The 26,137-nt window shown below is 42.7% G+C and overlaps 1 protein-coding gene across 3 annotated transcripts in view; it reads left to right on the top strand.

Moving 5' to 3' along the window:
• PDZRN3 (PDZ domain containing ring finger 3) overlaps positions 1–26,137 on the top strand; it is a 231,254-nt gene that overhangs the window by 160,631 nt on the left and 44,486 nt on the right. The window contains exon 1 of one of the 3 annotated variants that reach the window (XM_063114652.1): positions 15,670–15,708. The exons of the other annotated variants lie outside the window; for them this stretch is intronic. The gene's annotated coding sequence lies outside the window, so the exon portion shown is untranslated. Of the gene's footprint in view, positions 1–15,669; positions 15,709–26,137 lie in introns of those variants that run through there. 3 annotated transcript variants of the gene reach the window in all.

Here is a 26,137-nt window from a genome sequence, read left to right as displayed (position 1 = left end):
AGGCCATCTTCTGACTACTGGTAATTTAGTTTTTAAATGTATTTCTCTCTACTACCATTACTGCTGTTTTTTAAGATGCTCTAAAGAAATGGTTATTATTTATGCAGGTTTTGTGCTCCCTCTGCTGGTTCTGTAATTAACTAATACATGTAATTCCCATGACTATGCTGATGTCATCTATTATTTTTGTGCATGGACATGGAATTACCCAAATCAGCATGTTCTGTTCAAACATCATCAGGAAAATTAGCAGGGGGTTAGAGGAGGACAGTTTGCCTAGTGAAGAAAGTGAAAAAAATGTACATTTTGACTCATCTGCATCTGTGTCTAAAAAACCTAAATGCAGTTTTATGCTTTTGTTTGCTCAATACTAGAGAAAAATGATCCGTCATTATTTAAAATGGCATATTACATCCCTTCCTCTCAGAAGATTTAAACAAATAAAAGTTATTCATCCTTACAAGATTTATTGTAGTGTCTGTTTTGCAGATAAGAAAAATAGAAGCTCAGAAATCATATACCTTGCTACTGAGAACCTCTACTGGCTAAGAAAGTAGATTTCTATAGGTGGGATGTAGTGGTCAATACTTTGAGTTCCTGGATCTGAAATGTCTTACAAGTGTGGGGGTTGCAATATAGCCATGTCTTAATATCAGCACAGCATCATGTCATCATTAAGAGCACAGCTTTATAGTTGGGTCAACTGAGGCTTAATTCTGGTACCAGCACTTACCATGTGATCTGAATAGGTTACCGTACCTTCTAGATCCCACCTTTTTTGTCTACAAATTGGAAATAATATTATAGGCAAGCATTCTTACCTCATGGAGTTATTGTAAAGATTAAATGACCTAATGCATGGTGCAGAGTAATGCTTAAAACATATCAATAACGATGATGATAATGATCTGAGAAGAGTCTTTGGTCTTTACTCATAGTGATTCTTTTTCCAACATGAAATCAGCTGCTTTTCCTAACAATAAAAGGTTAAACTTACTGGGAAAACCGGGAGGGCAACTCCCAAATGATAAGGGCTCAATTCACAAGGAAAATATGTATACTTCTAAACAAATAGCTTGAAATAGGAGCTTCAAAATTGGATGGAATTCCAGGAAAAGTCAGCAGGAAAGGGTAGAAATTCAAGTCACGTCTCCTAAACATGATAGGTTGATCAAACCAAAACATCAATGCAAAAAAATAGCATCTTAGTGTAATGAAGAAACTTAAAATCAGCTGATATCCCAGTACACAGAGATGAGATTTGAGTAAACATCCTCTAGATATTATGTGTTCATTTACTTATTCATGCTTTTTTAAAAATCCACTTTAGTTATTTGTAATATAATGCCTCACTTTTCAAACTTGTTCTAGAACCTTCTTTTCCTCAACCATCACCATATTTTGGCCATCTGTCCATGGCAGTAGAAGTAGACTTCATCAGAGTTATGGTCAATATTATTCTTGGCCTGCTTGGTCCTTCACCCTTAGCATTTATAGATACTGCTCCAACCAGCTCAAGGACTGCGTTCTTAGATAATGAGGATTACTTTCAATAACAACCTAGGCAAAGGAGACAGAAGAGGTAAATCTGGAGTCAGAATAGACTACATGTCATCCTTCTCAAAGGCAGATATCAGTAATGCTTGAACTATTCACACCAGCCCCCTTTCCATTACCTTTTCCAAAGGAGAATTGTCCAGAGACACGTTGATCTTGCAATGTCTCGCCCTGCTCAGGTGAGGGTAGGGGGGTGTTTGCTGATGGGCTTTGGGGAGGGCAAAGGAAGAGGCAACTAGAGGGGCTGTCAGTTCCTCTCCCTGCTCTGAATTTCTCTGGGCTGTCCAGTTCTCTGGCTCTTCTAGACTTGGCTGAGACTCCTTGGGTGTATATACATGGTGGTAATTTCAGCCATGTGTGTGAAACTCTTGTGAAACATACATGTCTGTGGTACAAAGCCTAGGCTTACTATCCCACCCAGGGGGGCACTATCATCTATATTTGTTTTCAAGCTGGTTTTAAAATAGGAAAACTTGTGCTAGAATAGCTTGCTGTGATCTGATTATTTAACTATAATTTTACCAGTACGTTTCACAGGCCTTGCCTACCCTTTGCCATGAAAATATTTGGAATTTATACTTTAAACAGTGTAGGCCACTTTGGTTGTTGATTTAAAACATGCTAGAAGTTTTATAATGGTTATTTATATTGGCCAACACTGACCCCTCTGTGAATGACCTGTTGATGTTGGACAAGGATAAGAGGCACTGAGCACAATGCAGGAAATGGAAAGAGATCAAAAAGAGTGAGTATGTTCGCTTAGTAACAATGCTTCGCGGTGGAGATCAACTGTGTGTGTGAGGCTTTCAGAATTGCGCTGTTTGGCTCACTTAAAGGAATTAGGCGTTCTCTTCAGGGAAATTTCAAGAGAGTTTTTCAAACGGTGTTTTACATTACTATATCAACATTGTTGACTTTATAAAATCATTATAGATTATATAAAATTATATGTAAATTTATCTATACTTAAAGCATAAAGAAAAGACTATATGTTGAAAAGATTGTGCTTTTTTAAAAGAAAGCGTAACAGCCGTGGTGAGGATCAGGTGTGTCTGTGAAGTGAGTCTGTTTCTGTGGGCTGCTGGAAAATTCCCAGCGAGAGCATTCGGAGGCCTGCCCACGGGGAAAGGAGCAGCAGACTTTCTCCCAACTATTCTCTCATCATCGCACTCCTTTTCTTTCATTTATTCAATGGCAGAGTGTCAGTTTGTTTGTAGCCCATTTCCTATGTCATTTATTATTGTACAAATGTCAGATATGAGACAGGAGAACACGCGTGTTTGACAGCTGCCCAATAAATTATGCAGAAGAACACGTTAAGGACAACTGCAATGGACTTTTAAAAAAAAAAACACATGTGGCCGGTTACAGATTTTCCTTTGGAAAGCTTGCTTTGTCGGCACCCCTGGTTACCTCATGAATAAATAAATAAAATAAAATTATTCAACTGTATCAACTTAGTAAAGTGTTAGCATGGTTTTAGGGACAGCATCAGAATAATTCAGAATGGGAAACCAGCTAAAATAAGAGAGCGGAAAGAAAAGGCGTGTGCTTTGGAATTCTGGGGATTAAATCAATGTATGAATGACACCACTGGCTGGGGTGGAAGGTAAGATGACCCTAGAAGCCTGGCCCAGCCAGAACTGACTCTGCCATATAGTTGTTCCCTGTCAGCACAGAGTCCCCAGCACATGCCTCTGCCCTCAGTGAAATGATAGAGAGAAGCAAAATGTAAATAGCTTTATCTTTGCAAAGTTAAAGTGTATATGCTCATACCAGTTATAGAGACCTCTATGTGGCATCTATTGTGTGGTTTCTTGGAGAAAATAACAAATGACTGTCATCATGTTGGTAGCAGAGAAAAGAAATGTGTTTGCTCCAGTCTAAATCCACCCCTCACCCCTACCTCTACTTGAACCCGGCGACTGACCTACCACACTGACTGTGTCTTTAAGTCGTGAGGCCCCCCACTCCGAGTGTATATTTGTGGAACAATGGCTGGAGATTAAGGATTCATTTTGTAGCTCTGACACTGTTCGCCATCTTTACACGGGAATCAAACTCATCACTGTGGCCTGAGCTGCATCCATAGTCCAACCAGTCAAGCTAACTGGCCCATAAAGACATGGCAGGTTATTTCTTATGCACACTAGTGAATATCTGACTGACTTTGACTCTCACCGTTTTCTCTCTGTGTCCACTGTTCATACCAGCAATGGATTCCTGTTACTTAAGAGAGTTGACTTCCCAGTAAACAGCATGAGCGCGTTTATCTTTAAATCTATGTTTATAAGACTGTGTGTGTGATGAGAACTTAAAGTATCTGTGGGATTAATAGACAGAAAGCTGATGACCTCATAAGTAATATTAACTGATTACGATGTGAGTGAGAGTTACCTGGCGTCAGCAAGCTGGTAGTTATTTTAAGAAAGGCAAAATGATGTTTTAATGCAGCTGGGCAGATGTGCTGGGGAAGAAATATTTTTTACATAATCAAGTAGCATTTAGATGAGAAGCTGGCAGCTCAGCACCTCTTTGAAACCAATTTTACTTTGGTATTTTTCTCCCATTTGTTTACTCTCTTTAGTGACCCCATTTGGTGCATCTTTGCACCATGACCAAAGTGACAGACTTTGGTCTCTATTGGATTAATCAGTGTGTTCTTTGATCCATGGCATATGTTCCCCATAGACATCTAAAGTCAACATATTCAGCATTTGTGGTCTGGCAGTTCAGAGTTGTTAACCAGGCTGATAGACTGGTTTGGGTATTTGCATCCAAGAGACTTTCCTCCCCATCCCTCTCACACATACGTCCACACATCCACTCCCAACAACACAAATATTGACTGTACCAATCATTCATTAGCAATAAAAATTTGAGAGCAATTATTTTTTACTGCGCTTGCCCTGAAAGACACCATTAATTACTTTATTGCCTATGGATTTGAGCCAGTTTCGGTGTCCCCAGAGCCTGCTCCCCACCCAAAGAATTATTTGCAGCTCCGAGGAACACAGCACTGCCTGTCACCTGGCAAGCAGTACACTGACATTGTCTTCTGATGTGAGATGTCACGACTCTCCCTGCCTTGTTTTTGGATCCCTCCTGACTTGGAGTTTACAGGTCGGGTTGGCAGTGATGGTAGGTTTCTCCGACAGCCGAAACTTTTCCAAGTAGAGGTGGGTGTGTGTGAAATTTGGAATGTGTCAGCTTCTTTTTCTTTTCTTTTCTTCTTTCTTTCCTTTTCTTTTTTTTTTTTTTCTTTTTTTTCTTTTTTTTAGGAGCATGAAAAATGTTCCAAATCATCCGAGAAATAATTATTGAGGAAAGAACTTTTTTGATCATTGCTTTTGATGGTCTCATCAAAAGAGAGGCAGAAAGAATTAACGCTCCTGATGGGCAGTATCAGCCAGTCTTTCCTCTTTAGCTTTCAGTCCTGACCTTTCACAGGTGGGCATGACCCAGAGAGAATAATCTTGGCACTGCTGAATGGTTTTCTTCCTTCTCCTACTCTAGTTAACAGAAAGACAAAAATATCTTCTGGAATTTAAACTTGTACCTTGAATCAGCTTGACCATGAGTTTCTGCTCAATCTAGAAACCCAACCCTATAAGCCATTTGGAATGTTTGTACGTATTTGTTAGAAATGGGCTATTCCTTTATTAAAAACATATTGGTTATATGTGTGGCATGTCCTTTCCCACAAAAAGAAAATGAACTGTGACTTATTAATGTGTATGATTACATGGTAGGACTCAGTGTCTGTTGGTTGCTTTGATACGCTTGAGTCTAGCTGCTCCACACCATTTGTATTTAGTGTGTGTATGAATTACTCCAATTTGTGCATCCATTAGCAGTGACACCCATTTTTAAATATAAGTCGAAATATCTTAACACTAAGTTTAACAAAGGCTTGAGAATGTTTAATAAACTCTATAGGATAAAGAAGAATTGCTACTGAGAAGGTTTACAGGATACATAGCATGTCAATGTAGGACACAGTAATGTGGAACGGACTTACACTGTGAGAGGTAAGGTGCTCTCATATTAAATATAAAAATATTTTCTAAAAGCCAGTGCTGTTAGGACTTGCAGTGGAGCTGGTCTGACTTATTTTCTTCCTCTGAACGTTGTTAGTAAAAAATGAACTTGGAGTTAAGGAAAAGGCATCGTTTGCCCAGTGCCTCCTTAGTGTCCTCTCTCGTCACCATTCCCTGGAGGAGCCACCCAGGTGTCCCGCCCAGCAGGGGGTGGTTGGGAGTGTGAATCAGACTCAGACACTGTCTGGGTACTGGCTTTGGTTTTAAAGACCAACTGCCTTGTCCACAGAAAGCATGTAGTTAGAATAGGTTCTCCTTACACCCTGGACTGAAGCATTTCTTAGTCAAGAGAAGTCAATATAAGACAGGGAATATATTCTTTTGCAGCCCATGTCATTTGAATAAAAGTCCGGGTTGCCACTTATTACAGTTTAACTAAATGATCGATTCTAGCCTGTTTTGATTAAATTACGTATTCAATTATTTTTGTTTGAAATTAAAAGCTTGATTATATTACTGAATGCTGTGTAATTTCACACGCGTTGTTCGCTTATTTAACAATGAGGCACAGGGGGTGATTAGCAATGTGGTTGCCCGTAGGAAGAAGCAAAATAATTATTTTTTCAATATACAAGTCCTCGTCATGATTCAGAAATCAATATGTATCCGTGGAGGATTTGTTGTCACTGTGGATTACAGACTTCAGGGTGGCCTCCCCTCATTTGCCTATGAATGTAAAACCTGGAGACTTTGGTTCACCAGGCAGGTTTTTATTTCTCTCTCTTTTTTAAAGACCGATGTTTAACTACAACCGCTGGGACCTAAATCAGACCATCCAGTACCCAGATATGAATATTAATCAGACACCAGGCCATGGAGTTCCTCGCTGAGTCTGACAGTTTAAAGGATCAGTTAGTTAATTAGAAGATGACATGGCACGCTGGGTCCCAAGGCTCTGTCCTACCTTCTGTCTCTTCTTTTCATTTCCCTTTTTGACAAGTTGGATTACATCATTACTTGTAGTTTCACTTGTTAGCCCCACCGTGAAATGTGAATATTTTATGCTTTAATTATCTGTAATTTCTTCCCCATCTCTGCAAAGACCAAGCATAAAACGAAACTCAAAGAAACCCACAATAATAGGAGGTTCAGAGGCCCCTGAAAATCAGCCTTACGACTCTAGCCACACCACTCCCACCCCCACCCCTCATTGCAGCCAGAAATCTAAGGTTTACAGTAGCTTTGGAAACTGCCTTGTGGTAGTCATGGTGATTGGTTTTAAATATGACGGTGCCTGTTGTGACTTTTGTGCTGCAGGTATGGATATGTCATACCAGGTGTTTCCATGGCTTCTCTGTCCTGTGGCGTCAGATCTTGTGAGCGTCCTCAGGGGTGGCTACAAATTATTCTGGCCTATGTTTCTTGTCCACCAGTGGTAGCTAGATGCTCCCGAAAGTATAAGTAATTCTGTTCTGTTTTGTTCTTGCCATGGTATTGCTCTTCAAAGAAGCTTCTTTTTAAGTTTACATGTGGTCCATATGAGAGCTTAGTTCCCAGGATGGAAAACAAGATCCAGGTCAATGTTTAGCTCTTCAAATGAAGCCTTTGCTGATGCCCTCAGTAGAATGAACTCGTCCCTCCGTTTTCTCCATTCTCCCCTGCATACATCTGTAATAGCACATCTAAAGCTTAATGACACCACGTAGTTACATGTCTGGGGGCCTTAGAAGACACTGAGCTACTCAAGGGAAGGAGCTAGGGCTTAGCATCACCCCCGGCAGACATTAATAATGAAGATTTTTTAAAAAGAAAGAAAGAAAACTAAAATCTGAGTATTTACCGTTAATGCTTTGAGCAAGCCACTTTACTAATTCAGTATGAGTAATTTCTCATTAGTCTTCATAACAATCCTATGTGGTTAGATGAGGAAATGGAGACTTAGGAAAAATTTGCCAAGTCACCAGGTCATGAGCTAGAGAGGCTGAGCTGGGATTTGAAATGAGGTAGTCTGATCCCAGATCCCCCTACTCTACCAAATCTCACATGGTAGGTACTTATTCACAGGGGATGAAAGGGAAATATGTTGTTAGATGCCAGAGAGCATTTCTAATATGTTGAACTCCCATTGACAGTATACAGAGACAGCAGCGTGGCAGGAAGCAGAAAATTAACATATGTGCTCAGTACTACACTTACTGCGGGAAGGGCTGTGACAGTTGGGTGTACCCACATTGATTTATAAGGCAGGAGGAGGAAAAGGAGCTGGCATGAGTTGCCAGAAGGATCCATGGAGATCAGACATATATACTATTGGGAAGACAAGAGAGGAGTTTAGAAGGAGTGGGTGGTCAGCAGGGTCAGATTTTGCATGGGAGGTCATGGCAGGTGGTAGTTTTTAGGAAAAAGAACATTAACGTGATGGCCAGAAGGCTGGAGTCACATCTTGGTTCTGCCATAAGTAGCTGGTCTACCTTGGCCACAAAGCCCCTAATCTTTTTGGACTGTGACTTAATTATCTCTAAAATTGATGGAGGCAAAGCTTAAACTATAAACCTCTAGGTCCTCCTGCTTAGATAGTTTAAATCAAGGACTTATATAAAGCTCTTGGTTGTGACAATTGAGAGGTCATTATGAACCTAGATGGGATATTTTAGTGGACTGTGTTTGACTGTGGGAGGAGGGATTGGGGTGGCCAAACCAACACACATGGGTTGAGGTGACAGAAGAAAAACTTAAGGGTAAACTACTCTATCAAGAAATGCAGCAATGAAAGGAAGGAGGAGGAGTAGATTGGGAGTTGGCAGATTTGAGAGTCTTTAGAATATGTCCAGAAACATCTGTAGGCCTGGGTGGGGAGGAGACAGGCAGCAAGAGGCTAGAACAGCCAACAGTGGGAGGCATGGGGCCTGGGAGAGCATGCCTGTATGCCCAGAGACCTGAGACCACAGGGAGAGAGGCCTCTGTTTCCTGTACCCATCAGGGAGCAGTACAGTTGCAGGGAGGAGAGAGCAAGGATTTGCAGTTTAAGAAGGTGCACAAAGTTTGTTTCTCCACCACTGGAAATAATTTTGAGATGGGAGGAAACAGAAACACAGATACATGGATTGCAAAATATATATATATTTCAAGAGGCTGGCAAGTAGCAGGAAAGGTTCAGCTCACGTCAGTCTGAATTGGTCAGGAATGCTTCCATACTGTTTCCTGACTGTCACCAGAGAGCTGGAGCAAGCTGGGAAGAAACAAAGTGGGAGAAGGCAGGAGCTTGGAGTCAGCTCACCTGGCATGGCTGAGATGGGCAGCACAGAACGCAGGAGTCAAACATATGGGCTTGATGCAGTACGATTCAGTTTTTCAAGAAGAAACTGAGCAGAAAAGGTGTTCCATTCTTCTGTGCACCTGGGTTAAACCCTCTTCCTAAGGTGGGGAAGTTTCATGTCACCAGAAGCAGCCTAGTCTCCACGCTGTTCTCCAGCTTGGGACATGTACCTGCAGTGACTGAATAGCTATACGGAGAGTTAGGCAAATAAAACAGTGTAATGAGTCTTGTGTAAATAGAAATTTGCAGTCATGGGCCATATAATGACATTTTGATCAATGATGGACCACATACATGATAGTGGTCAGATCAGTAGGCTATATACCATGTAGCGTGGGTGTGTAGCAGTCTGTACCATCGAGGTTTGTGTTAAGTACACTCTGTGACGTTCACATAATGACGAAGTTGCCTAACAACACATTTCTCAGAATGTGTACCCGTTGTTAAGTGACACATGATTGTATTCTGTTTTGAAAATCCAAGATTATGTCCAATAATTCTTTCAGGGCTTTTTTTCCAATTAAGGTACTAACAAATGAACGTTTAAATGTCCTAATAAGACGAAATATGTATCTGGTCACTCTGGTCCTCAGCATTTTTCCCCTTTAATTTTACCAGTTCATGAAATCCAAATGATGAAGACAGTTGGTCTTCAGTGCACACGACAGAATTAATAATTAGCGGTGGGACCTTGGTATGGCTTGGCCAAACAGAGCTTTGAACGAACCCCCACTGAACACACGCCCGTGTATTTGTTCCTTTTCCTGTTGTAAAGTGCCTCTCCCCAAGGTAGGTCATGGCAGATTGGCACAAAAAGATGGTGGGGAGAACTCAGAGTGCTGACGGGGACACCTCTGCAGTGACAGGTGTAAGATGAAATAAGCTGTTAATGTTCCTCAATTCATTCCAGACAGTTGTGGTTTCAGAGCACCCACTTATTGGCTTCCTAGCTGAGGGTACCCAGCACACTTCTGCCTGCCCCCATGGGCGAGTCACCTGAAAGATGTTGAGGTCAAGGCACCAGAACATTTGGACGCACATTAATGGGTTTTACATCTTCGTATCTCTCTGATATTACTGCTTCGCTTTAGCAGGCCCACTAATATCAGATATATCCTATCAGGGACTATTTTAAATCACTTCAATTTTCCCTGCCCCTGGGCTCTGGCCATAAGATCAGAATCCTAAGCAAGTGTGTTCACTGTGATCTAGTGTTTAACTCCCCTTTCCCTGCATTTATAGAACAGCGAACTTTATTAGCTTTTGGACACACATATATCGGTTTTAAAGATTAAGTACAATGTCAATAGTTCTTACCCGGCTCTCAAGTATATCGAGTTGTTATATTTTTCTAGAGAATGTTAAAAAATTAGTATTGCCACTTGTGGAAGCATTTTTCTCTTAAAACAAACCATTGGTCATAATGGTGTTTACTCACTTATTCTCTGAAGTGCTATTTTATATAAAAGTAAATCCAGGATAGAAGCTTGATAAATAATTTCAGACTTGATAGCACAAGAACCTTATAGGTATGACTGAATTATGAAGCCTCACCCTGCAGTGTTTTCTTTCCTCAAGTAAGTCTCTTCCTTGCAACTACGTGTTTATCTTCTGAGTGATTTTAAAATATTGAACTAGCTTTCCTGTAGTGCCCAAGTCATCCATCGAGCCCATGCTTCTCCTGTCCTCCAAATTCCTTCAGATGTGAACAGCTAAGTAGCCTATGGTTCAATTACAGGCTAGTGGAAAGGATGATCTACTTTGGGGCATATCCTGAATCCTAGAGTCTGGCCAAGAATGAAAAAGGAAAGCTGCTTTTCCCAGAACCCCTGAGATCCACCAAAGAAAATACAAAATAATTTGCCAATTGGAGCACCCAGTTCTGAATTCAGATTTGTCTCTCCCTGTCTCTACCCTATTGTCACCCTCTCGTCCTTTTGTACCTTCTGCTTCACTCCACTGTCCACACCAATCCCGGGCCTCCTCTTCACATGTCACTTCTGTCCTTTCATTCATTTGTCTTCCAGACCACCATGCCTGTGGACCACAGCTCAGATTATGCTGCTCCACAAAGGCTGAGTAATCATAGCAAGCCAAAAACCATGGCCCCGAGGAGCTTTGTTGTAGTGACCTCATCAGCTTTGTGGGAGAAATTTTCCTCATCTGTCCTCCACCCCTGCTCTCTGGAGCACTGACTTCTCCCTTCCCCCTTTACAGTTTAGTCCTGTTTCCCAGAAGTAGTAGTAAGCTCCTTGAGTAGAGAGACAAGGTTTTATAATTTTTCTGTGTTCCCTCAGCTGGTACAATGTGTAGCACAGATGCTCAGTTAAGTACTTGCTTGTTGACTAATCACTATAATGAAGCTATTTATTGGTCATAAACCGTTGTGGGGTTTCTGTCTTCAGGAACTTGTAACCTTCCTCTTAGAAGTAAGAGGCTGATCACCATCACTATTTTATCCCAAATACTTAGCCTATCGTTTGCCCACTTGGATGAAGTGGTTGGGAGGGTAGACAGACATGCCCCTAAGCTGGCACAGTGCAGATTGCAGCAAATGCTCTGGCAGAACACTAGGGAGCAGAAATCAATTTTGATGGATAGAATTGGGGTTGGCTTTACTATGCATGGGAATTGAAGGGTGGAGTTCAAATTTCAACAAGCAAAAAAGCATGTGCAGAGGGTATTCTAGTCAATGCTAACAGGATCAGTGAAAGCATCATAGAATGAAATGATTGGGGACGTCCATCGGAAAGCGGACCTGAGCCCAGGAGGGGTAGGGGGAGATACAGAAAGCTGGAGGGACAGGTTTGGGAAAGGTCACGGTGAAGCTGAAATTCAGTGCCAAATGGACGTTCATCCCAAACATGTTACACATGGTGGGATGTCAGACTGATGTGATACGAGGATGAGCCGGGGTTTTTTTGAAATTCATGTGATTATTTTCATTATAATTTTTTATACATTGCAAGCAATACTGATTTTCCATTTATAGTAGGGGTTAGATTTTATTTCAAAAATATATTTAGGTAAAACCAAGTGAGTAATAGCATTAAAGAAGAATATCAAGTGAATAGTAATAGAGGCCATACATCAAAAAAATCATGGTAATTTCCTGTGAAAGTTTGGAATGCACAAAAGTAGAAATGGGAAGACCCCACGTGGAACGTCACTGCAGAAACATCACCCAGGCCGAGGACTAAGGGATTGTTGGAATTTGGCAACTCGGAAGCCATCAGCCAACTTCGCCAGGGCAGCTGTCATTCTGTGGTGGCTGCAAGTCAGATGCAGGTGGCGGCCCCATGAGGGCAGGGAATTCTGTGCATTCTGTTTATCACTAAACAGTGTCTGGCTTGTGGTAGGTGATTTATAAGGAGTTGTGAATGAATGGGTCGAGGACATGGGGCGAGGCTTTTATTTCCACCCATGGCACTGACACCGCTGCTGCTGCTGCTTTCCTCCCACCTCCCCTGGGCCAGCGTTGGGGCGAGGCTGGGAGCAGCCGGGTTCCCACGCCCCCTCTAGAAGTGAGCTCACAGCAGACGCAGCCTCCCCCAGATGGGGGTGGGGGGCAGGCCACCAAGCAGCCTGCGCTGCAGACTCCCCCTGTGGTCTTGTGCAGAGGCTCTTGTATTTCATATTGTAATATATGACCAACACCACAGAGACCTGCGTACCTCGGTGTCCTGCAGCTTAAACTGGACAGTGAGGAGGCCTGGGAGGGGCTGTGGGAAATGGGGACCACACACCCCATCTCAAAGGACAGCTTTATCCTGATCCTCCTCTTTTTTGTCCGATGGGAATGCAAGATCTCCTGTGCCAGATCTTAGGAATTTATCAAAAAATGTCAAAAAAACCCACAAAACATATTTTAGGTAACTGCTGCTGATTTTTAAATACTCCTGATTTGTTTAATTTGCACCTAATTCAAAATTTTGAAGGTGCTACACTCGTCCAGCATGTACTTCTATCTTAATTTTTTTTTAACTTAGTGAGATGAGATTACATCTCCTCTTTTGTCCCTCAAGGTTTCATAATATTGTTTTCCCCTTGACATTTTTTCCTACACGTTATTCTAGTCATTTCTCTGAATGTACCATAACACAATTGCTGTTTTCACATGTACCTGCAGCGCCAGTGCCAAATCTCACTGCCTCCTCTAGTCCTGTTTTCTTCTCTTGTCCTGTCTCTTACTCTCCTCTCTCCTCAGGGTCCTCTCTCCTCTCAACTAAGCCTGGCTTAAGCCCTGGGGACTTTGAAGGATGTGCCCACCCTCATGCAAATTCCTACAAATCCTGTTCTGACACCCTCCCCAGTTGGCTTCCCCTTTCTCCTCTGTCTCTAGTATTCACACATCCCCTTTTCTTCCATCTCTCCTGCCTGGACTTCAGGCCTTGGATCTCCTTCCCTGCTCTCAGGTGGAACCCTATGTCTGATGGTTGGAGCAGGTCCCCGAGATTCTCAGCAGGCATGTGGTAACCCCCAGAGTGTCTGGGGGCCTAGCTGTCACAAAGCCACAATGTCCATCACCTCCACATGCCATTCAGAATAAAGCCCTAGATGCGCATCCCTCACATTCACAAAAGCAAAGAGACCACTGGTGGAACGTGAGCCATTTTGTATCCCAGACTTGGCAGGGACTCCTGTGGGTCAGGCTGTTTGGTGGCTGTAAATACTTAAAGGGAAAAGCATATCCAGAATGAGTGTGGAACGCATCATGGTTTCAGCAAGCCATACCTTGTCCTGCGTGCAGATGAGTATCACCATGAGTACACTGTGTTTCTTAGATTGTTTTCTTTACCAGCTCCTGCCATTTCCCAACAAGAAACCAGCTTTTAAAGCCTGTGTGCATGCATCAGCGTTCTTAATGAAGGCGTAAGGTCTGACTTGCTCTGGGTTTGCACAGTCCAAATTCTGATCTCATCTCTACCGTTTGCAGTTTGTGTGCTCCTCAGTAAATGACTTTGCCTCCCTGAGCCTCAGTTTCCTTCTGGATAAAATGCGGATAAGAGGGGTCACCACCTCATTGTATCAGAAGAACTCTTTGCTTAGTCGGTGATAGTCTCATTTGCAAATTACAGTCCACAGGCCAAATCCAGCACATAGCCTATTTTGGTATGGCCTACAAACTAAGAATTTTTTTACATTTTTACTCTCTGGCCCCTTACAGTAAACCTTTGGTTATCCTCACGCTGGAACATGCTGGAAGGGCTATTTGGTCCCCAAAGTTTGCCACTTTTCTTTTGGTTTGTTGCACACCGACAGACTGTGTTCCAAGAGCTTTCACAGGCCTTATCTCTTTTAATAAGTCCTCTCCCCACAACCTGGGGAGAGGGGAGTCACCCCACTGTAAGGTGGGGAAACCAAGTTCCCAAGAGGCTGTGAACTCCCCATGCTGTGCAAGTTGTTCTGACGGACTGGACTGAGCTGACCCGCTACCCTTCCCTGCTCCAATCCTGTGCCAGAATCAACGTTAGAGATGACTGACTCAGGAACTTCAAATCTAGTTGGGCAAAGGAGGCACCCACTTGTCACCAATGATGGGAAGAGGCACTGGCTGGTACCATCTGAAACACACAACATGCTGTAGATCTGCCGAGGAGTAAGAGTGTCACACACGGGCATCCCTGGCTGTCAAGGCCATCGGAACGCTTGGCTTTTCTGTTGAAGTCGAGGCCCGTTGGAGCTCTTTTCTGCTGGCCACCATGGACATAGATGCCCACGTTCTGGTCTCCCCCGTTCCTGGTCCCTGTTGCTCTTGCTGCGTTCTTGTCCTGCAGCCTGTTTCAGGGTCAGCTGAGTGGACTCTTAGAGATTGATGGCGTCTGCCTGCGCAGTGTCTGCAGGCCACCCTTGCCGCTGCCCTGACTCCACTTCCTCCCTGGGCTCAGCAGGTGCCTTCTCTCCAGTTCACTTCCAGGGAGGACAGCACGTTACCAGTCTCAAGCAGCCAGCGTGTTCCTACCCAGAGCCCAGAGGAAGTGCCCTCAACATAGCACCTCAGTCTATTTGGCAAAGAAAAGAATATTCTTCCATTTAAAAAAATAAGATGTGAGGTCTTGAGCAGATGTCGTGAGCTTATGTAGCTTTTCAGAAGCAAAACTGCACTCATAGCTGCTATTACATATTTTCTCAGCTCATCTGGCATGTGTGTGTGTGTGTATGTTCTCACATCTTTGAAGTTGCTTTTTTTCTTTGCACTGATGACATGGTTTTCATCCACACTCAGCTACCTGTTACTCCTTGTTCAGGAACTAATGGCCACTCACTAAATGTGGTTCAGACAAGTTGTTGAAAAGTCACCTTGACAACAGTGAGGGTTAACTAGAAGTTACTAAGCCATTTCCTCAACACATTGGGATTCTGAGTCTCTGGCCCCCACTAGTATGTAGGGCTTATAGAAGCAATTTTCCTACCAAAGGCAAAAAAGTGCGGTTTCCAGGTTTATGACCTTTACCTTGTTGTGAGAGAGAGCAGACTTCTTTGTCTGTTTTGCACACTATTGTCCATTTAGTCACTATTGTATTCTCAGAACGCAGAAAAATGCCTGGCAAGTCCTCAAAAATACCTGATGCTGAACTTATTCATCGGATATTTATTGAGTATCCTCAACGGAGGGAGTTGGTGGGCACACACAGCTGAACGAGGCCTGGTTCTTGGACTGGAAGAGCCCTCTCCAGGGAGGAAGAGAGTGATGCAAACACAAAATGACCACCTGATGTGAATCGATGTCCTAAGGAAGCACACAGGAAGTGCCACAGTGCACCCAGGAGGGTTCCTGTCACTGGGGCAGAGGAGGTGAGATTTTTAAAGGGCATATTGACGACAATGAAATTGGGCATTTCCAGGCTGTGGGCAAAGCAGCTGTACAGACATGGATGCATGAAGGAGTCTAACACAGTGGAGTGACAGCAGTGTGCCTGTCCAGAGAGGACACAAGTCAGGCAGGAAGACTAGGAGGGGTCGGGTCTGCACACGTGGATGGATAATATCAGCTGTGTGCGTGCCTATGTTAAGGATTATTTTAGCCACAGTGTACAATAGGAACTGAGGGGAGAGTGAGGTCTGAACCAGAAGAAGACCCATTAATGAATCAGCATGATCCAGAAGGAAGCTGAAAAGAGCCCGAGGAAAGGCAGAGCCAGTGGTGGGTCTAAGAGACTTGGGGGAAGCAGCACCTACCCCATGACTAGCTGGTGCCAGCCACGGGAGGCCATTGCTTCAAATGGACCTGTTTTCCTACTTGGCCCTGTCCTCCCACTTCTTTTTTGATATGGCTCTTCCCAGAAGTCCATATGGCTCAACTGGAAGTTAGCAGTTTGTGATGTATCTCATCATACACTGGGGAAAACAATAAGGTCGTATTTCAGGTATCAAATAAACGACCAAACCAGTGTCCTGCAAAGAATATGCATGACGTAGATAGCTCAGTCAGCAATTAAGTGAGCTTAAGTTCATGTCTACATCTGCCGACTCTGCAGCATCCCCGATGACTTGGGACATTCAAAGAAGGATTATTAAGGCTATTTCCCGGGTACCGTAAGGCCTTTCTGCACGTGCCTCTTCTGTTTGTCTCACTGTGTGTTCGTTGGTGACCCCTCTTGGCACTTTATTTTTCATTTCTGTGAAGGCAGGAGCAGGCAGGTGTCTGATGGTGCACGGGCCCGAGAAGAGGGCCCTGTGCTCTGGTGAGCTTAGTGGGAGCTTTCGGATGATGTGATTCCTAACATGAAAAAGATGTTAAGCATCTTCTTCAAACAATGTGTGCCTTTGAGCGGCCAGTAGTTTTTCATTTTTACTGGGACAGCTGTTCTCTTCTAATACCGGTAACTTCCTGTCACTAACAGACTTTCTTTGCCCTCCTGCTGCCTCTTGGATCAGCATTACTGAATGGCATGGTATGCATCATAATACAGGTGAGCTTCCTTTTACACGATTGTGTGTTTCTTACACACTCTGTGCAAGCAACATTTTGAAAATGAAACTGCATTCTAAATGTGCTAGATGATTTTCCCAAGTAAAGGGTACTTTTATTGCAAATAATCACTTTGGTATGTCTTGTTTTAGCCATAATGGGCGCATGAGTGTTTTGCATTATTGATTCCAAATAACACATAATTAATCACAGGAGTGGAAAACCAACCATGAGTTGATTTGTGTGAGCATCCTCTCCACTCTTCTCCCCACCCCCAAGCATGAGGCTCTTGGACACCCATGGAAGTGCCCTTCTAAGCAGCAGTTCTCAAGGTGTGGCCCAGGCACCCATGGGGGTCCTCGACACTGTTACAGGGGTCCTGTGAAATCAAAACTATTTTCATAAAAATACCAAGATGTTATTTTCCTTTCTCGTTCTTTTAAGATTGTACAGTAGAGTTTCCTAGAGGTGATATGACATATCAGAAGCAGTTAAATGCAGAAGCAAATGTGAAAATCTAGTTGTCTTCAAAGAAGCTAGACATGAAAGAGCTTTGCAAAAATGTAAAACAATGCCTTTCTCAAAAAATTATTTTGTGGAAAATACAATAATTTTATTAAAATGTTATTTAATACTCATTAATATGTTTATATTAATGCTCATTTGTAGTGGGTTGCTATTTTTAAATGAATAAATATTTTTAAATTTCTGATTGCTTCTAATATGATAAATATTGATAGATACAACCCACATGAACAACAGCCCTTTGGGGTGCCTAATCATTTTTACTAGTGTAGGGTTCCTAAGACCAAAACATTTCAGAACCACTGTTCTGAAGGACAGTGCGATATGTGATAAAACTCGCCCCGCTCATTATTAAGATTTGAATGTTTTCTAACAAAGAGTAAAAGGATTTATATACATTCCCTAACCACTTAGCGTGGGCCCATTTCTGCATTTATTTGTGGATGTTCAGGAAAAAGACACTACAAAACCATGTGAAAACAATTATGTAAAGGCCTGCAACTTTGTGGGTGGTGAGCCCACTATGACTGAAATTCCTTCTGTCATGGGGGTACCAAGTACATTTTGTTTTCCTTTCTGTGGTCGTGACTGCCAGTCCGTACTGGGCTTTCTGGGTTTGTGAGACTGCTGGGCCACACTTCATCTGTTCGTTCAGCCCGCTGACACTAGTGTCCTGAGCCCCGGCACAGGGCCCTGGCTGGTGGAGACCCAGACATAGGCCCTGCCATCGGGAAGCTGAAATGCTTGTACCAGGGGACAGTTGGTAAACAAATAAGCATAAGGAAAGAGGACTGTGACTGATGTTGAAAAGGGATCAGAGGCAAAGAACAGGATGATCTGACAGTGATTGGGAAGTAAATTCATACAAGACACCCGGCAGAGGCTTTTCTGAGGAGGCTTCATTTGAGCTGAGATGGGGGATGAGTGGTTGGTGAAAAGGAAAAGGGGGGAGTAGTTCTGCAGAGGGACCTGCAAAGGCAAAGGCCCGAGGCTTGGTGGCAGAGTGGTGAGCACCAGAGCAGGCGGGGAGATGATGCATCTGGAGAAATTGATGGGCAAGGACCAGTGTTCACAGGGCATTGTAGGCCCTGGTGAAGAGTTTGGGTTTTAATGCAAGTGTAACGGGAAGTCATTGGAGGGTTTTTAAGCAAGCAGTAAAGTGAGCCTATCCTACTCGGTAAAGACCAGCGGCTGTGTGGAGGATGAACTGGGGGAAGGAGGCAACCAGTGGGTAGGCAAGAGAGGAAATGGAGAGTGCGTTGCCAGGTGCTTGACGTCATCCAGGTGAGAGCTGATGGTGGTGGCAGCAGCAACAGGTAGCAACGGACAGATTTGAGATCCAGTTTGGGGTAGAACGATCCAGACTTACTGATGGACTGGATGTGTGGAGATGAGGAAGAGGAGTGGACATGCATGACCTCTGTTTTTGGTTTGAGCTGCTTTTGTTTTCTCATATTGTCGCCACGAAATTCTGCGAGGTAGTGAGTATCACACCTGTTATTTAGCAATTAGGAAACAGGTGCCAATAACTTGCTCATGGATTGACAGGGGGCTTTACAGCATCAAGCAACTCAGCAATCATGCTCCGTCTGTGGCTTTCTCCTTCTGGGGCTAGCTTTCTGCCCCGGCCAAGGTAGTGATACCAAGTGCTCCTTTCCATCCATTCCAGCAAGTTGGGGCTGTTAGCTAGTCTGAGCCAATTCACCGTGCCTCATCTTTGTGCCTGAGAAATGGGACAGATGCATTTGCTGGCTGCTAGCCCAAGCGGGATTTTATTGGGACTGGTTTACTCATGTCTCAGGTGTGCCTTGGCTCCTGGAGAAAGGGAGCATTATTCTTCAGGCCCCATGACACCTCTTGACAGGGGATGTGGGAGTCCTCCTCAGAGACAGTTACACCTTTATGAAATGAAGTGGTTGGGGAAGGCTCTGGAATCAATTGTGAGAATTTTAAACATCAACTATTTGGGTTAAGAAAAAGGTACCTGTGCATTTCATTCAGGCAGTGGGGCAATTGTTTATAAAAAGCAATGTTTTTTAAGAAGCTCTCAAGCTTACTCAGTGGGACAGAGGCTGGAGCGGGAGGCGAGAAGCAACATAGCAAGGACCAAAATTCTTAAATGCTGTCTGTGCTCACCTTCCATGTGTAATTTTGCAGCTCCCTGCTTTCTCGACACACAGTGCAGGGCATAGTTGCAGTGATCTAGGCAGATCTGGAACATCAGATACTGATCTATAGTAACCAGTGACAATTGGCTCAGCAATATAATCTCTGAAATATCTGCAGCATCTAAATAGCTGAAGAGATGGATGAAGCTGGCTGCTTCTCTTCCGGCCAGTTAGCTGGGCAGCCCTTCGACAAATAACTTTCTGCTTTTGGAACTGAAAATACATTTTGGTAATAATTAGCTGCTTGCTCACCTGTGGGGCAGTTCCTCTCCCTACAACCCCTGACTACTTTGCATACTCATGGATATATCTTGCAATTAAAATTTTTTATATTTTATTCATATATGGAGTATTTTTCCTACAACTTTGTAAAGCGCTAAATATTATATGAACATTATTCAAAACATGTCCTTTCCATAAACTCTGTTTATATGCCATCATTATCTGCAGCATTAAATATATTTTATATCATCAGAAATTTTACGATATATTTAAAAATGAATTTCTACTTAACTGAAACACATTAGGGATTATCCTAAGAGACCTTCCTAAAAACGCAGTCATGTTTATTTGTAACTGCCAGAAAATGGCTTGCAAAATTGTGTCTTTTATTATTCCCTACCACTGGTGCACTTGCTTGTTAATTAGAGAAATTTCAACTGTCATAGTTGGCAATTATAGCTTCTGTATCATTGTCTGTTATGAATAGTCAATGAGAGCTGATTAATATGCATGAGCAGCAGTATATATAGCGTGTGCATTGGACCACAATCCAGCTGCCAGAGTCACTCGGAGGAGGGAGTGGTGTATGTGTGTGTGTGTCTGTGTGTGCATGCATGCATGCTGCAAGGGAAAGGAGGAAAGCTTGGAGGGGGGCAGAGTTGTTTTCCAGCCTTAGAGAGCAATGGCAGTGTGAAGTGTTGCAGCTGCCTGACTCACCTGAGGCTCTGTGGATATCGTCAATGCCTGCACTCTAAGGGAGCTGCCTTCCCAAGTGCTGGCGAGTACTGAAGCCTTCCTTTGACGTTTCTCTAAACATGGGATGCAGTTTGTGCAGCCTGCAGAAGCAAGAGGAGCAGTACAAATTACTCTATGAAGTTTGTCAGGTAATGCGTTGCATTTTATGCTGTCAAAGTATGTGTAGACACTCACCTGGCAGAGTGTAACTTCTAGGAAAGGAATTGGGGATTTTCGTGCATGTGTTGTATTCTGAAAGAGGCAGCCTTTCTGACTTTCCTGTATATTTCCTAATAGATCTCTTTCAAAATTTTTCTTCCAATGGCACTTTGTGCCTGTATTTGAAAATATACATAGATGTTGACGGTCATAAAATGTGTGTTAAGCAGTCACGTCACAAAGCTTTTTTTTTTACAAGTGACCTCTCTCCAGAGAGTCGAACTGGAAGGGTCAAAGAGTGGTCACGCACCCTTTGAACAAGTTGGAGAAGACGTGGATGATGATTAATGCTTGCAAGGTTTTGTCTCTGTTTACAAATAGTTATAAGGCATTCCTTTCAGTAGAATACAAGCCGTCTCCTGACTTGGTTCTTTCTGCAACTTCTTGTAATGGGACATGTGGTTCAAATTTATGCTTCACACCTGCCATTTATATACTTCTCTCTGAAAATTTTAAGAACTTAAAGAGCAAGTGACTTCATGGGTGCTGTCACCCACAGCACGTGACTTCTCGTATCATCTATGTCATTGCTAACAACCTGAAATTTCAGTTGAGATGAAATGGGATATTTACAGTGCAACCCAGATAACTTATCTTACATCTGTGTTGAGTGTTTTTAAATATCCAAGTTCTATCCTGAACTAGGAGATTTGGGGACTGTTACTAGTAACCTGGCTTGGCGATTAAGGATTTCTTCCATAAATCATTCTCTTTCATATTTTTCTTTTGTAATCAAAAAATCATAATCATGCTAAGAATATTTTTTAATTAGCACCTCAGAGGAAGGTTTTATAGCAAATGAGAAATAAACAGTGTGTGTTCCTTGATGTATAATAATAAATGACATATTAATATATTTTTTAAAGAATTTGTCAGTTGGGTGTCATTTTTACATGCGTCACCAGAGGGCGCTAACCATTAGAGATACAGGGCTAAGAGTGCATTGACTGACTCTGGGCAAAACCTAATGACAAGTGACCCTGGGTGAATAAAAGGGGTGCGTGTGTGTCTGTCTGCCTTCCACACTGAGGCATAGAGAGGGTCGAAACAAACCTTCTGAGGCTTGCCCCCCCCCACCTCCATGTGCAAAGGGCACATATCTTACAAAAAACAAGCATCTTAAATAAGTTGGAAATACACTTCTATTTTTTAAATTAATTTTTTATTGAAACATAATTGATTTACATATTTGTGGGGTACAGAGTTGACTATCAGTACTTGTGTACAGTATACGATGATCAAATCAGGATAATTAGCACACTCATCATTACAAAACATAATCATTCTTTGTGTGGAAATACACTTCTGACCTACGACTTCACACTCAGGACTCTGCTGGACTCGTGTCCTTCTCAAAGCAACCTAGGGACATGGTGGAAGTCTTGAGTGAAAGTGCTGCTTGGTGAGTTAAGCACTAAGAAGTGAAACAAGCAGAGGAAGGAACACCATCACCCAAGTAAAGTGGTGGCGTTATAGACTTTGGCCGCTGCATATGAACATAGGCAGTTAACAGTTTCAAAATGTGCCTTTTTTTGGTTGTTTTTTTGTTTTATGTTTTTTGCCATCAATGTACAAAACAATTATTTAGCAGTCATTGTTGTAGATGTATTAATTATACTGGCACCCTTAAAAAAGTAACTACACATCTCTGGCAAATCTGTGTTAACTTTATTTATCTGTATTATTTGTGCTCCCCACCCCCTCAACTGCCCCCAAAAGCAGGAGCTTGAATTCTGTTTGTTTTTTACTAGGTGAATTTATGTGGAAATATTTCTGGGTGAAGCATTGTGCAGTAAATTGCTGATAAATGACTTCCATCTGTAATATACTTTGTCAGCTATTTAGAAAGCCATGCAGATTTATTTTCAGGAAACTCAAACTACTTTTCAGACCCATTACCCTTGTGCCAACTAAGTAAAATCTCCCTTTCTCCTATTCTTTGGGAGTCCTGAACCATAGCATAAAGGAATTCACAAAACACTTGCAGGAATTAATAATTGCATTCTCGCTCTTATTATGCAAAGCCTTATTAGAGCAGAGAAATTAAGGTTTCCATAAATTACAGTTCCAGAAGGTCCGGTGCGTCTGGCTTCAGTAAGCCCTCGTAACAGCAGCACAAAGAGGATCAAATATTCCAGGGCTCAGACTTTATCCTTTCCTCATCCACAGATAATTCAAAGAGATGCTCTTCATTAGGGCCATTGGCAAGCTGCCTACAATTTCTTTTGGGGGCTGCTGTGAGCTTAATGATGCAGAACAGTGGCTCTGCCTCTTGTTGCACACGCACCTTATTGTACCTTTAATCACATTAGAAAAACAACAACAACACATGAAGTTGCCTGGTCATTAAAGTGCCTTGCAAAGAGTGCAGACATGTCAGTGATTGGCACCATGTGTTAAACGATGCACTAAAATATTTGGGGATACTTAGTACTTCTAAGAAGAGAACAAGACAAGCCCCCTGCCTACCCTGGAGGTTTTAAGATTTGTTGAATCTGGCAGTTCTTTGTGCTTTTGTGATAACAGTGGTGTCCTTCGGGGCATCAAGATAGGGCCTCTGCCTATAGGATGTTTGAAATTTAAGTTAGCAATTGCTTCATGCTTCAGAAAACTTTAGCCTGTGTTGGATGACTTTGAATACTCAGAATCATTATTAAGATGAAAGGACAGGGAAGAAAGAAAGGAAGATGCTTCCAGGTTATCGAGGGGTACAATCTTCTACTTGGATAAATTAATTGGCACAGGAGATCTCATGTTCGGGGGGTAATGGGATAGGGAGCCTCACAGCTCTAGGGCGGTGGCTGGAATCCAGCTAAGGATGGTTATCAGGTTGGGGAGGGTGGGCGGCGGGGTGTAGGGAGGAGAACGTCTGTGGCTGTGTTGGCTCGTGCCGGTGACTCCATTGCAGGCCAAGTACCAGCCATCTACCCTGCTGTGTCCTATCAGGACAAGGGGAAGGCCAGTCTGGGGATGTTCCAGAAGGGTCTTCAGATGGAGGACTAGGGTGAGGGTTAAGCAGTAGCATACCAGGCAGTATCATTCATTCCCTCCACCTCTTCTAACGTCAAGCAGAGACTCTTTGTCAATTGGTGTCCTTTGCTAATTTGATTAGGCAACAGGGAAAGAATTCTGGTTCGGACTTAGGCTTCAAACTAGAAATTATAATTAACACACTGCATGCAAATTTTCAAGAAGACAAGGAAAATTTATTTATAAAATTGCAGTAATATTCGTTGCAGCAACCATAGTATGATTTACGGTATACTTGCTAAGTACCAACCATGCATTTCCCATCAAATCCACACAATAGCATGGAGAGAGAGGTGATATTATTACCCCCATTTCAAAGATGAAGAAAGTGATATACAAATTATAAGTGGATCTGGGAGTCACATCTGCACTATGATTCCAAAGTCTGTGAATTTTTTTCTTGTATAAATCATTTCCAACAATGTCAATGAATAGATGACCAACATTATAGGAAGCTCTCAGATTAGTTGTTTAAAATCACTCTTGCCTTTATGGGGCTAACATGAACACCCTGCTGTCTTGCACAGGCCCACATGCTGCATGGCACCTCATGGGAAGGGTTTCTACAGGGCCTCTGGTACCTCACAGTGGGCAAAGAGAACATGCTCAAAAATAGCATGACACTCCCATTAATTTCCCAGGCAGCTTTAAGAACAGATGATTTGAATTGGTAAAGGGACATGAAAATCAACTACATTGTATATTGATAAATTAAAATTAAAAATAAAAATAAAAAAGAACAGATGATCTGAGGAAGCTCATGTCCTTTTCCCTCTCAGTAATAACAGAAAATATAACCTAAGATTAATTTGGGCCTTTTATGCTACTCAAAGTTGTTAGTTTTGTTATCCAGTAACTATGACTTGCCAGAAAACTATGGTTGTATGCATTTGTGACCCTTTCTACTTCGATCTTTTAGCCAGTTGGTTAGAAAAACACAGGTTTTTCTAGTATATACTAATCAGAATCAACAAGTTTATGGAGCAGTCTGGAAACGTGACAGTGTACAATCCTATTTTCATATTTAATTAGCTACATGCAATACTCAATTAGATGAGTTTACTGCCGTAGAGCAAAGCAACAGAGAGTCTGCTGAGAATCCGCAGAGTCGTGGTATGATTAAGTGTGGACAGAGTTAATGGCAGTTAATTGGATGAACATAAACTTGACCTCACATAGCAGTGTGGATCCTGGCAGAGTAGGAGTGTGTTTGCTTAAACAACCTATCAATTCTGAAAGCTCTGTTTTAGAAGCAGCTTTACATTCTGAATTCATTTAGGCAAAGCAGGCATGGAAAAAGAAAGCCTGTCTCCTCCCACTTTGACAAACAGGGGCTGTTTATTGAGTATGGGCCCTGCCTATGGCTGAGAAAGTCACTTTTTAATATGTGGGCATTTATCTGTCACTAGCTGTCGTTTTCTCTTCAGTTAATAATGGATCATAAGCCACATTTATGTTGATTAAGAAATAAAAAGGAACAGCCTACGGTGAGACCAGCGCTTACCTCTCCTCTTGGTACCTGTCCCCTCTTTAGATGGAAAGCTTTGGGGGACCATAAAAGAGTTTTTCTGCTTTCTCCTTAGGACTGAGGCTTGTTAGCCACCATTCCAGCTTAGGTGCTCTTCAGAGTGTCCCCACGATGCCCTGCACTTTCCTCCCCTTGTTTCCGTGTTAATTCAGCCTTCCCTGTTACACTCCAGGGAGGTCTCATCGCCACTTTTATCCTCAGCATGTAGTTGGTTGAACATGCTGGATTTTGTAATGTTTGTGGGGGGTGAGAAACAAGGAAAACAGCAAGGATACTAGTTAGGAATCTAAAAAGAGAACTAGCTGTTGATCAAAATGGCCATGGTTTGGACCAAGGAGGTGAGGATGGAGAACAGAGGGGCTACAAGACATTCATTTTTTATTCATTCAGCGTGTTCCACCAACTAACCAACCAACCATGTGCTGAGAACTGAGGTGCTCACCCCCTTGCTCCCTGGCTCCCTGACGTTCTTAGAATAAAACAGATTACTTAACTACAGGGCCCTGTGGGATCTGGCCTCTTTTTCCATCTCTCATAAACCTCATGCCGTGCTTATCTGCCCTGGTCCTGCAAGGCTTCTTTCAATACCCAGAACTCGCTGTATTCTCTTCCCTCTTAAGACTTTGGAACTGGACTGTTCCCTTCCACCTGAAACATAGTTCACCAACTCATCCTTGAGGACTCAGCTTAAATGTCTCTCTCTTTAGAAGCAGACCTTCCCTGAAAGTCCCCCATCCCCACCCGTATTAACCTCTCTGTGCATTATTTCCTTCCTAGCACTTACCACAACTCATGCACTTGTTAACTCATCATCTGTCTCCAGCCCCTACCCTCCAGGAAAATGTCAGGCCCCTTGAAGGAAGGGACTTTGCATTGTTCTTTGGG

This window comes from Cynocephalus volans, chromosome 11 (genome assembly GCF_027409185.1).
Source record: "Cynocephalus volans isolate mCynVol1 chromosome 11, mCynVol1.pri, whole genome shotgun sequence".
Lineage (NCBI taxonomy): Eukaryota > Metazoa > Chordata > Mammalia > Dermoptera > Cynocephalidae > Cynocephalus > Cynocephalus volans.
The sequence above is the reverse complement of the archived record's forward strand: the minus strand, read 5'-3'. Positions and strand labels throughout refer to the sequence as shown.